The following is a 14,044-nucleotide window of genomic DNA, read 5'->3' as shown; positions in this document are numbered from 1 at the left end:
GCGTGGCTTATGGTTCGATCTCTTTGCCCCACACAGTTGAGCAAGGATGTCTTGGCAGTGGGCATCTGTGACAGAGAACAGCTATTCACATCATGAAAGGCAGGAAGCAGAGAAAAATAGGAAGTGGCCAGGGATAATGTACCCACAAGAACTTACCGCCGGTGAACTCTTCTCTTTAACTACAACCAACCTCCTAAATTTTCCAGGACCTCCTAAAATAGGACTACCAGCTGGGGACCGAGCATCCAAAACATGAGTCTATAAGGGGAAACTTTGAATTCAAACCACAATACCTTGATACTCTCTTATTCTGTGGGAAACTGAAGTTAGAGGTATGGGCTACTTATGCTGATGGAGAAAAAAAAATGCAAGGGGGCTGGAGAGATGGCTCAGCAGTTAAGAGCACTGACTGCTCTTCCTAGAAGTCCTGAGTTCAATTCCCAGCAACCACATGGTGGCTCGCAACCATCTGTAATGGGTTATGGTGTATCTGAAGACAGTTATGGTATACTCATTTACATTAAATAAATAAAATCTAAAAAAAAAGTCAAGAAGGCAATACATTTGGGCTACAACAGGAGCATTACTGGCTGCTTTTGAGTCAATTTCTCAATGGAAATTTGGATCAGAGAGTAGCTGAGTGGGCGTGGACAGATTTTAAAAATTGACCCTTGACCAAAAGCAAAGCAGCTCTCACACCCTTCTCTGGCATCCTCTGCATCATTTGGTGGATGGACTCCCAGGGTCTAGGCTGCCCTGCCCCTACAGCTTAGCTGCCTGGCACATGAAGGTTCTTTCAGGCTGGTTTGCACATGGCTGAGACCTTGTTCCCATTTGTATGTTGGCTGCTCCCCCACCCCTCAAGGACTGTATGTTAAAGGCTAGGACCCTAGTTATCAACAATAAAAAATTGATAGGGGGCCCAGTGGCTTGGCTAAATTCACTTTAAGATATAATAAGGTTTTTGTTTTTTGTTTTTTGTTTTTTTTTTGCTTCAAGTGTATAAAAAATTTCAGACTTAAAACATAGAATATAGAAATATCTAAGTTCTCCAGAGAATGCAGGTGAAAGGGTTAAATACCCTGTGTGGCATTTGCTCCCCCACATTCTCTTATCTTTGACCCCATTCTCCAAACCTGCCCGCCCTCCCTTCCCCTCTCTCAGACCCTGGGTATTTTGTAATAAAATCTAACCAAGTTCAACTTCAAACTTACTTCTATGATTCAGGTACCAAACCATCACCACATTCAAAACATTCCAATTTATTTTTCCAGCAATTTTCGATATAACGGATAATTAGTAAAACTATAAGCTCTGGTTTATTGCAAATATTAATTAATTTATTCAGCACATTCGTGATGAATTATGCCTTAAGCACCATGCTAGATACCAGGAACATAACAGAGAATGTAATAGACTGAGTCCTTATTTACTGATTAATAAAGGAGATGGGGACAAAAATGACCAACTGTGGGAGGTGCCAGGACAGAAGAGGCTCCTTGGAAGTGGTACTTGTGTATCCTGAATATAAAAAGCCTTAACAACAAAAGAACAAGGCCAATAAAATATGGACGAGTGATCTGAACAGACACTTAGCAGCAGAAAGAATACAAATAGCCAACATGTGAAGAAATGTTCAATATATTTAGACATCATGGAATCGTTCCCAGAATTCAGGAGGCTCGAACAGAAGGATTGCTGTTTGAGGCCAGCCTGCCCACAGAGCAAAAGTGCATCTCAAAGAAACAAACACACAGAATACACATTGACCTTTCATCTTAATAGAATAGCTATTTTCAAAATAAATAAATAGATGCTGGGAAGGATATGAAAAAGAAAAAAGAAATCTTATACATTGTTGGTGGGAATGCAAATTAGTCATCCAGTCAGTATGGGAATTGGTATGGAGGTGTTTCAAAACCCTGACAGCAGACCTGACATATGACCCAGCCACCCTATTACTGGGCGTATGAAAGGAAGCTATCAAGAGAGGTGCATGCATATCTGTGTTTACTGAAGCTCTGTTCCCAACCAGCCTAGTGCCAATCGATAGATAGGTAGATAATAATATGTTACTTGCTTATCATACAAAAGAACACAGTCTGTACTTACAGAAAATCGGATAGAAGTGAAGGAAGTTGTGTTCAGGGATATAAGCTAGATATAGAAAAATGCGATTTGCTTTCTCTAGTGTGTAGAAACAAAAAGAAAGTAGGCAAATGGCTGGTGATTGAAGGACTTGCCTTTAATCCCAGCACTTGGCAGGCAGAGATATGCAGATCTCTGTGGGTTCCAGGTCTACAAAGTGAGACCCTGTCAAAAAACCCTAACCAAACACACCAAGTAAACAAACAAAAATTAAACAATCCCCCACAGAAGCCCTGACATGGGACTATTAGGGAATGGAAAGGTGACCAGGGGAAGTGGACAGGAGAATGGACAAGAGACAAGGAAGAAGGGAGGAGGGGCATTGGCAAGACACAATATACACATGTGGAAATGTCACAGGAAAGCCAGTGAGTTTGAGCAATCTGTAAACATTAGGTTTTTAAAGTGGCACTTGCACTGTAGAGTGGAGTGGGTGGGGAGCTAACTCCATGTGTACATGGAATCTGGGTAGAGCACAGTAGGAGGAGTGGGATCGTAGGAAAGGTGAGAGGAACTTGTGATTAAAGGGTAACTGCGGGGGTCAGGGGCTGGAGAGATGGCTCAGTGGTTAAGAGCACTGACTGCTCTTCCGAAGGTCCTGAGTTCAAATCCCAGCAACCACCCACATCATTTGTAATGAGATCTGATGCTCTCCTCTGCTGTGTGTGAAGACAGCTACAGTATACTTACATATAACAATAAATAAATCTTAAAAAAAAAAAAAGAAAGAAAGAAAAAGAAAGGGTAACGGCGGACATCTCTCTTCCCTTTCTCCTATCAAACAGCCGGAAGTATCAGGAGCTAGAGGCCCAGGAACTAAGAAATCTGTCAGGAATGGAGGCTTAACCAGCAGAGGTGCATAGCTTTAAATATGAGAATTTCATCTGGCTGCCCTCTGCCCTCTGCAAGCCTTCCTCAATGGAGTGCCTTGGTAGGAATGGCTCTCTGGACTCCTTCCGTTCACTCCACGTTCACTCCCTGCTCTCTTTGCACCAGACGGCTCTGTCTAGGTGCTGATGCACCCTGTCTTCTGACAGGAGGTGGTGAGGCTTTGCCTCGTCCCAAAGTGCTCAGAGGTAAAATGACAAAGAGAGGAGAGTGGGCATGTCACAACCTGATCAAGCCAAGGGTGCGGCTTTGAGAAGGGAGTGGCCACTAAGCAGGAAACAGAAGGACGAACAGGGAGTGTCAACAAGTTGGCACAGGCGTAGAAGGTTGTCTTAGTCAGGGCTGCAGTTGCTGCTATGAACCACCACAGCCATAGGAACTTGGGAAGGAGATGGTTTATCTGCCTTGCACTTCCACAGGCAGATGGGCTGTAAATTAACTGCCCACGGGAACATAATCTACACTCTCCTAAGAAAGAGGACAAGAAGAAAAAATTTATTTCTTTTTTGGCTTTTCGAGACAGGATTCCTCTATGTAGCTGGGATTAAAGGTGTGTGCCACCATCACCTGGCCCCCCCTCCCCCAAATATGTTTCTGGTGTACAATAAAAAAAATCATGAAACAAGGCATATATTTAAAAGACAACATAAATATAATAAGAAATGGTAAGCATAAAAAGAGAAATAGAAGCAGACACACACACACACACACACACACACACACAGCGGGGGATGCTAGCCCTATACCCTCTCTCTTTCTGTAGACATTTGATTGCAGGTAATTTTGTGTTTCAATGTTTTATCTTTTTTAAGAATTACCTAGAGAAACATATTATGTACATGTGTAAAGTGGCACATGTGGGAGTAGTTGTGATTGTGAGACAAGTGTAAACACACTTCTGCTCTTCTTGTCTCCCAGAGCTTGTAAGACTGCACCCTGGTCTGCACCCAGGGCCTCGGCTGGGCTGTAGGAGCCCCCTCTGTTCAGTGCTCTCCGCTGCAGCAGTTAAGGTCCACATGCCTCATTGGTCTATCTTCCCTGTCCCACCTCCACTGCTGCAGGCTCTCTCAATTGCTAACCATATTCTCTTATTTTTCCACCAATTTAAATTGCATTTATTTATTTATTTATTTATTTATTTATTTATTTATTTGTGACAAGATCTCAGTTTGTAACTCTGGCTGTCCTGGAAGTGGCTATATAGAGCAGGCTAGCCTAGAACTCTCAGCGGCCTGCCTCTACCTACTGAGTGCTAGGATTAAAGGTGTGCACCACCACACCCAACCTAATTTTTATTTTCTTGTGCGTGTGTGTGTGCTCTATGGCACATGTGCATGGCATACAGAGGGAAATTTTGTGCAGTTGGTTCTCTGCTTTCACCGTTATGTGGGTCCTGGATCAAACTCAGGCTGTCAGGCCTGTGCTGGAAACACCCTTCGCTCTGAGCCATCTCACCAGCTCTTTCTAGTTTTACATGATCCTCTGGGAACTTTAATGGGCTATAAGAGATGCTTAAAATAAACAAAACAAAACAAAACTATCAATTAAAAAGAAAATATTCACATTCAAAAGCTAATTTGAATTACTTGTGAGCCTATGACAGCAATGTTGGGTTTAGGTCAAATTAAATTAATTTGAGTTCACAGAGAAGGGACAATCCTTCTCTCTGTTGTGTATGGACTGGATCCTGGAACACGGGTCTCATTTAAAAATACATAAAGTCTAACCTTGATCTTGAAATTAAATTTCCAATTTTGAAATCCCCCAGACTATCAGCTTTTCTGAATTTGTTCACACAGTCAAGGGCTCAAGATCCACAAATTACTTTAGTTCACAAGGTATTGCTGCAACTTGAACATCTCCAATTGCTGCAAAAGCCAGAACGTTTTCAGCATGGGCATAAAATCACCAGTAGATAAGCCTACACTTGACCTTATGAGGCAGGATGCTGAAAAGACAATAACCCCCAGGCTGTGCGTGAGGTATACAGGAAATACAAATAGACTTCGTGCTCAGTTTCGGGTCCCCTCCTAAAACATCTCATCGTGTATGCATATATTCCTGAACCTGAGAAGAACAATCAGAAATTCTGAAACACTTCTGGTCCCAATGATTTCAGACGAGGGACTCCCAACCCATTCTGCAGCTAAACTTTAAAAATGAAAACTCCTGGAGATGTTCCTACTTAGAGCCTTTAGCCAGAAGCTCATTTACCTCTATATGTCCCCCACGCAGTAAGGGGATTAGAGGTCATGTTTTTAGCTACTCCCTGGTTGAAGGAAAATGGAAACATGGGTCTCAGTTGAATGCGTCAAGCTGTTATGCTGCTATCCAGTGCCAGCTGGGCACCTGTTGGCAGGGCCAGGAAAGAGCTCTGGGGATGAATTCATCTTGCCCTTCTACACTTGACAACAAACAGACTGTCTCTCTCAGACCGTCCTCCCCCTGTGCAAACCACTTCATTACGTGAAAAACCTCTCTGCTTAAGTGATGTTTAGTTATCCGCTTGCATCTTAATATCTAACAAATTAAAAACAAAATTAACACAGAGCCAATATATTTCCATTTATGTTGTTTTAAGAGACAACCATCTCCTTCCAACAGACAGCATTTTTTTTTGCCTCAGAAATACAGCTGAAAAGAGCCAAGAGAAAAAGAAAATATAATAATGAAGGACTGACTTCAACATCTCTAATTATCACTGCTACACATTTGTTTTATGCCACAGTCATTTTGTTGCTAAAAATCACCTTCCTTATTCTCCTCCCTCCTGACTTAGCTGTCATTCCATCGTCAACAGCCAATGTGTCCACCATGGAAGGGTGGCAGAGAGAAAGAGAAAGATGGTCACCAGGACACAGACAGTGGCAAAGACCACATCGTTAAGAGCAGGACACTGAACAGAGAGGCTAAGAATGTATCATTAACATCCCAGTTCCAAGTTCACCATTCATCACCATCTGAAAGGTTACAAGTGCCTCCAGTGGAAACAATGACTACTTTGCTTGCAAAAAAAGTGCTACACACAGTAAGCCAAAGGGTCTGATTAGCATTTAGTGGATTGCAGAACATTTAAAGAGGTGGGAATTGTAACTAGACATATCCTGAATTTATAATAAGCATATCCTAAGGTGTAGCATCTTTCTAGTCAGAGGCAGAATAGCCGTTACATAAGGACTAACCTTTCACTTCCACGGGCTGACAAACACAATTCCATTCTCCGGCTCCAAACACAATAGACAAGCACTCTGCATGTGCTTATGTCTGTGGTTGCATTGTTGAACAGTGTGTCTAGCTAGGGCACATTGTGTGTGTGCCCAGCTAGGGCTTCTAGCTTAGGAGACATGGCAAAGTCCTTACTTTTGCCTTTGTCTGAACCCTAAAATCATTGTGGAACTGGAGACACAAAACATTGTTTCTCCTGACAGAGAAACCAGAGGACAAGGCTACCAAGCTAATTTGTACTAAGAGAAAGTAGCCCACAGACAGCAGCCTATATCTGCGAGTAGTCTGTGATAGTACACATGGGTGGGAACACACACTTTTGAGAAGTTAGTTACAGTCACTGCTTTGGTGTGTGACTTTCCATATGCTCACTAGCCATCCTGAGCATCTTACTTGATCTCCATTTAGCCTTAGCCCTGTGTGTGATGTATGTATGTGTAAGGGCTCTCATGCATGTGTGTACCCCTCTTCCCTGCTGGCATCAAACTGTTACATGTGGCTTTTATGTGGGTGCTGGGGATCCAAACTCAGGTCCTTTATGTTTTCATGACAAGCTTTTTAATGAATGAGCCATCTCCCAGACCTCAGACTTACATTTGTATGTAATGTGGGGTTAGATTCAGTGATTACTTAAAATTATAGTGCTCCTCAAGGCCAGGGAGACTTAGCTGGTAAGGGTTCTTGCCTCCATGCCTGACCAACTGAATTTGACCCCAGGAATCCATGTGTGGAAGGAAGAGAACTGATGCTCAAAAGTTACCCTCTGAGCCTGAGACTAGATAAGAGGTGAGCCTAGGGGAAAGGCTAATACTATTGTTCTGTTATAGAAACATAATAATAAAAGGATTCCTAATGGCATGCTCATAGAGTAGTGCCTGGATCAGACCTCATTAGAGAAGCTTCCTCTTGCAGTAGATAAGAATTAACCCAGAGCCCCACCACTGGACAGTGTGCAGAGAGTGGGAGACTTTGGAGCACTCAATCCCAAATGTGATGATGTCTTCATCAAAGCCCCTCCTGCCCCCCCCCCAAGACTTAGGGATCTATACAGAAGAGGAGGCAGGAAGATTTTAAGAACCAGAGGTGATGGTTGACTCCAAGGAAACAGAATATTCCAGACACAACAGGACTGATGCTCATATGAACTCAGAGACTCTGGTGGCACCCTCAAGGCCTACAGGTTCAAGACAGATGGAGTCCCAGCACTGACAGAGGGAAGTGGATGATACTGACTGGCAAAGGAAAAAATCTTTTCACCAATGGAGTCTCTCTGGGTATCACATCAATGGTATTTTGTAGACTATCTCATTTTGCTTTGTTTAGACTCTTTTTTTTCTTCTTTTTCTTTCTTTTTCCTTTTGTCTTATAGGCCTTTTGCTTGTTTGATTTCATTTTCATGGGGGTCAGTGAATGTATTGTTTGTTTTAAAGAGAGAGAGAAGAATGGAAGTACTGAATAAATAGATGTGGTAGTGATGGGTGAGAAACAAGCAAATGGGTGATGGTAAGATGGACGATGAAGAGAAGCTGAGTGTTTCATGTGCTGTGAAGTGAGGCAGAATGGGAGACTTGAAGGCACCTGGCTTGCAGCTCTTGTTCCTTGGGAAATGGTGAGTTACACTGTCCATCAACAGAGCCAGTAACAAATGCAAGTGCCAGTGGGCCTGTGCCTTCTTCCTTTGAGAACACTGACCACCTTGTGAGTTTCTGTGAATCCCAGAGCTGCATCCTAGCCCAGGAGGAAGAGCAAGAACTGCAGAGTGGAGACCCACCACTGACTGAATGTGTCCTGCTGTGTTGACTTCTCACCGTTGGCCTACCTGCCAACCTCTCTAGTTGGCTGAGGTGGTGGCTCAACCATGAGACTGGATGACTCTGTGCTGAAGTATAGTTTCACTGCGCTGTGTTTAACTTTAGCCAGGAATCTATTCCTTTTGGAATCTTTGGGTTGAACAAACATTTGAAGAGACCCAGAGGCCACGCCTGCCTCATGGCCCACTCACAGTGGGAGCCACTATATTGTGCGAGTGTGTAGGGGAGAGAAGGGAGAAAAAGAGAAGCTGTCTTAGTTTGGCTTTCATTGCTGTGAAGAGACACCATGACCATGGAAACTTTTATAAAAGTAATCTAATCATTTAATTGGGGGTGGCTTATAGGTTTAGTCCATTATTGTCATGACAGGGATAATGGCTCATGCAGACAGACATGAGCTGGAGAAGGAACTAAGAATTCTACATCTTGATTCGAAGGCAGCAAGGAGGAGACTGTGTACCATACTGGTCATAGCCTAAGCATATACCTCAAAGCCCACACCCATAGTAACATACTTCCTTCAACAAGGCCACACCTTCTAATACTGCCACTCCCTATGGGCCAAGCATTTGCGCACATGAGTCTGTGGGGGCCATATCTATTCAAACCACCACAGAAGCCAAATGGCTTGAGCACTATTAAGACAGGTGGATCTGGAGACATGATGGTGGAGAGGAATAGCCTGATGTGAGCAGTCCACAACTTGCCTGAGCAGCACAGTAGAGCTGACCCTGGTGGTGGGGATGGGGGGGTGGAATCTAGCCCCAAGGGCATGAATTCTGGAGAGCTGGCCACGCCCCTGTCTGCTGTGATGTGGTGTGAATGTGGGAGAGAGGCCTTCCTCCCCACCTTGCCACCTACAGCAGGTGGAAGAGCTGGCCCCAAGGTCATTAGCGTGGAAGAGCAGCCTCTTACCAGCTGTAGCATGTGTGGGCAGCACAGTTGAGCTGACCCTGGTAACGAAGGTATGGGTGACCTGGCCCTGAGGGCGTGAGAGTGGACGAGGTGTGTGTGTGTGCATCTACCCCCCCCACCCCTTTGCTGGCTATGGCATTGGGTGAGCTAGCTGAAACAGTGCTGGTGAGCTCGCCCTGGTGTGGAAGCTGGAGAGCTGGTGGGCTGAGCAATTCAGGTACAACCCAGGCCAGATTTAGGGCTTTGAAATGGCCCATCCCAACATCTACCCCATCTAGGAGCTGCTGAAGTTCTTGAAGGGTCCAGCCTTACAAACACAAAGCTGCAGGATCTCCATGACACAGGTTAACAATGGGGTATCCCAGAGGAGGCTCAATCAGGATCCAGTATTGATAGGGTAGCAGAACCAAACCAATGAGTCACTGCAGTGACCATGTGCAAGCAAAGACATGGACAAAATGGTGCTCTGTGTGACCCACTGTGACACACTGCAGCTTCTACAGTGAGATGGGTTTTCTGGTTGGGGGGCACTTTTTGTTCGTTTTATGCTTTGTTTGTGTTTTATTTTCTTTGGCTGGGTGTAGCTGCGAGGGTGAAGGGTGGGTACAGGACAGCAAGATGAGTGCAAGTGTGGTGCATGATGTGAAATTCAGTCAGTAAAAAGTTTAAATATAATAAAATCAAGAAAATGTTCAAATTTCTTCTAGGAGAAAGAACTTACATATGGAGGGAGAGAGAGAGAGAGAGAGAGAGAGAGAGAGAGAGGAAAAAAAATTTTCAATTAAAAAACAAATCTTGACCATGACAGATTATCTGTAAGACTGGAAAATGAGGTTGAGAATATTCAAAGTCTTTGGTTGGAAGAGAGAAATTACAGTAGGATTTATTTGATTTGCTCCATTTGGCTGAGAGTAAGTCACCCTTCTTATGTAAATGAAGACTGAGAAAGACCATGAGTTTATATTGTTTAAAATGCAATATGATCTTTTGGCTCAAGTAGCTGTATGACAGTAAATTAAGGATTAATTTGGTTCTGAAAATCATGTACATTCTCTCTGTGAATTTGTGCATTAATATAACTTTGTAGCACAACTTTCACAGTAGGGAGAGAAGATGGCGCTGCATTCTTCCTGCGGCAGATAACCCTAGGGAAAAGCTGTAACCGGGAAGATTTAATGGGTACCGTCCTCTGCTACAATCTGCTTGAGCTGCTGTTTGACTGGGGTTGATTTCATGTTCAGAGAACAGAACAAGCCTGTGGTTCCCCTGTGCTACAAATTCCTCTGCCTCCTCCTCACTATCATCCGTCATCCCATTCAGTGCCTCCAGGAAGGAGAGGTCTTCCCCAGGAGTCTAAGTAAACTCAGCAAGGAAAGGACTTTACTTGGTTGAACACTGTTGTTAGGACTAGAGCAGGCCAGCTCTTGGCAATGAATGTAAAATGTGGGAGACTCGCAGAATCCTGACACCTTGTTTCTGAGCCTGAGTAGACCCAGCACATCAAACTGCATTCTCTGAAGTCTACAGAGCTTGGTTTTCCACAAGCAATAAACACTGCTGTTCTTTACTTGTCAGCCCGTGGGAGTCAGCCCAGAGTCATGTGGGTTTTGTTGGGAACTAAAAAGGGGGCCCTGGGGAAGAGGGGGGAGGAGAGACCCACACCCAGCCAGAGTTCCACCTATTCTCTGGTCAGTCAGGCATGGGAGGGCTGCCATACACCTTCCACTCAGCCCTGGGTGGGCATTCAAGCCTCTGACCCACTCTTCAGGGGGTGGCCAAGGGGCAGCCCTACCTGGGAACCCCAGAGCTACTTTGCTAAAGCCACCAGGGTTATAGGAGAGAGGGATGAGGGAAGAGAGGTTCCCAACACCTGTGAGAGTGTGCGCAGCGGATCTTGGCTTGAACACAGGAAGGCCTTCTAACAGATTAGAAACGGTTTATTAGAAGAAAACCTGTCCCATCCTCCAAGCACAGTGGGCCTTGATGAGCAGAGACTCTCTATAGTTTTAGAGCTTTATTATAGAAATGCAGGGGGAAAGAGAGAAGGTAGAAATGGGGGGGGGGACGGCTAGAGAGAAAGAGAGTAAGAGGGAGAGAGGAGAGGAGAGAAGAGGAGAGGAGAGGAGAGGAGAGGAGAGGAGAGGAGAGGAGAGGAGAGGAGAGGAGAGGACAAAGAGAAAGGAAAGAGAAGAGAGGAGTGAGAGAAGTGAGAGGTAAGAGAACAAAGGAGTGAGAGGAACAAGAGAGTAAGAGAGAAAGGTAGGGCTGAACAGCCCTATTATGGTCTTCACTGTTGCTAGGTAACTGGGGAGGAGTTTAGCCTGAAGGTCAGAAGCCTATGAGACTTTTAGCCATGCTCCTCTTGTAGGGGCTGTGGGGGGCAGTAACTTAGGCAGGGGCCAGAGTTCCAGAAGCATGAAGGAGCGCCTACCATGTCATGAAGGTGAATTATCACCAGTTTCGGGGTTCAGACCTCAGCTAGACTGGAGACCAGCCTGTCTGTTCATAGCCCAATGTCCCACAGGTTATTTTTACCCCTGTGCAATACTCTACCAACTGCACTGGTTTGGAGCCATTTCAGTCTCCGTACATAAACACTGGGAAACTGAGGGGTCTTCGTTTCTATACAGGGTACATTTTGATCCATTCAATTGAATCATAACCTCAATTGATTGAGCCCATGCACATACCAAATTCATCATTTCAGCCTCTTCCCCCTATTATAGAACTCTTTGATGCAAGAAACAGCCGCAGCAATAACAGGAACAGCAGCATCACTGACGTTCTCATTAAAGACAGGCACTCAGGGATGAATCTGTTGAATTAAATGAATGTCCTATTATCTAAGCTTCGTGCCTCTTGGACAACATGTAAAATTAGACTCTCAGCAAGCAAAACACTCTACTATCTAAATTCTAGCATAATTAATGGCTAATTTCGTTCCTATTTCTCTCCTTTAACCTCCTGAATCTCGCCTAGCTCTGTTTACACTTTACTGCTAAGGCTAGAGGTATGGAAATAGCCAATTTCTCCACATAAATTAGGGGATCTGTTTAATGTTTTTCACCAACCTAACAATGGTTTTTGAAGGGAAGTTGTTTCAAGAGCCTAGAAGACAGAGGCATCCATCCATATCACAGGAAACGCTGTTTTCTTCGTCCTTTGTGTTCTTGTCTTCCTTCCTAGGCACCCATCCTGGAGATACTATTGACTCCCTTGTGACCTCTGCATCCCGACCATATATGCTGTATGGTTTTTGTCCATTTACTGTTGACACAGATGTGTACAACAGCTGTCTTTATCAAAGTAATTTGCTGTGCCCCCCCCCCACACACAATACAGTGTCCTCTCAGTGTGAATGAAGGATTTGCAGAGGAAAATATTCTTCAGATGATGAAAGAAAGACAGACAGATAGACAGTTGTAGCCCTGGGTATATGTAGCTGGTGTAGAACACTTACTGTACACTAATCTGATATCTCACACACCAAATTTCATTAGCCATGTGGGACACCAAATTACCAGTGAAACAAAAGGCAGGGCAGAGCTCAGGGACACAGGATCATCACTGATGAAGACAGTGATGGCTGACATGGGCTTCAAAGTTGATCTTTTGCTTCCTTTTATAAGTATGCTTTCAAAGGGCATTTGATAAACACTGTATTCCAACCATTATTCTAATTTTTTAACTATTAAAAAAACCCAATGTGTACTGTTCCTGATTTATAAATAAAGATACAGATATTATAAAATTATGATTAAAAAAAAAACTTAAGAAAAAAACAAAATGAGGTGGGGGCTGGGAGGTCAGATGAGGGAAATATGTGCTCAAATGGAAGCCATTGCTGAGAGCCACAGACGCAATACCTTGAACCTCAGGAGAGCTTTAATTAGCCTGGCTCTTTCTAGAGTGCATGCTCAGAAGCTCTGTCTCTAACTGTAAATTAGGGCATGGAAACCCAGCAGGGGCCTGGCTGGGTTAAGGGGGGAGGGCAGGATCTTAAAGGGACAGCAGACATTTAAAAGACCAACGTTGGCTCCACCACTCTGACATACACCCTCTACCACAAACCTCCACACTTTGGGTTCCCGCCTCAGTTAACAGCACCTCCACTCTTTTAATCTGGCTTTCAGGACTGAATTTGGAGGTGAATCTTGGTTTCACCCTGATTATATTTGCAAACTTTAATTGCTATCAATTTTGGCTGATTTTACTTTAGATGTGACTTTGTTTCTCCATCTGTTGTTCTTTGGGTTTAAGTTCTCTCTCTAGGTCTTGCTTTCATTTTTCCACTGGTGTATCTTACGTGTATTTTCCACTCACTGCTGCCAGATTAGATGATGCAATATATATCAGGGACTGATTATACAGAACAAGCCTTGGTCAACTGAAAATACTTCTTCTTTTGAGTATAGGATGTAAGAGTTCACCTTCTACTTAACAATATATTAATTTAACTATATGTCATATATAATGTTAATTGTAATTTTTTTCACTTAAACTCTTCATGACATCAAAAAAGGGGGTTTAAAGTTAAATGCACATTGCTGGGTGTATGGGTGCATACCTTGAATCCCAGCATCTGGGAGACAGAGGCAAGAGAAACTGTGTTTGAGGCCAGCCTGGTCTACAAAGTGAGTTCCAGGATAGACAGGAACTACTACACAGAGAAACCTGTGGGAAAAAAAAAAGTTAAATACATGTTTATTTGGTCCAAAATGGGACAAAGCCTTGCTAAGGTTTTGTGCAACTGGAACACAGTTGAGGGACCTGAAGGAAGGCAAAGATGGCCCCACAGCCTTTGAATAAATGGCTGCATACAGGACATGAGTGTTAGGGTGGTACTGCTAGACCAGGCACCGAGTGAATTAATACCCCACAGAGCAACATAATCACAGTTATCTTTTCTGTTAAGAATAATCATTTGCCTCTTTCCCCACACACATAACATAGGTAAGCTGACCCATGGCCTCCCAGTTTGCTATTAAAAGAGCCTGGGCTATTAAATAATCCATTATCACTGCCATGAAAACATACTTGTTTTTTGCCTTCTTGTT

This window comes from Mus musculus, chromosome 3, assembly GCF_000001635.26.
Source record: "Mus musculus strain C57BL/6J chromosome 3, GRCm38.p6 C57BL/6J".
In the NCBI taxonomy this organism is placed as follows: domain Eukaryota; kingdom Metazoa; phylum Chordata; class Mammalia; order Rodentia; family Muridae; genus Mus; species Mus musculus.
Note: the sequence above shows the minus strand (reverse complement) of the source record.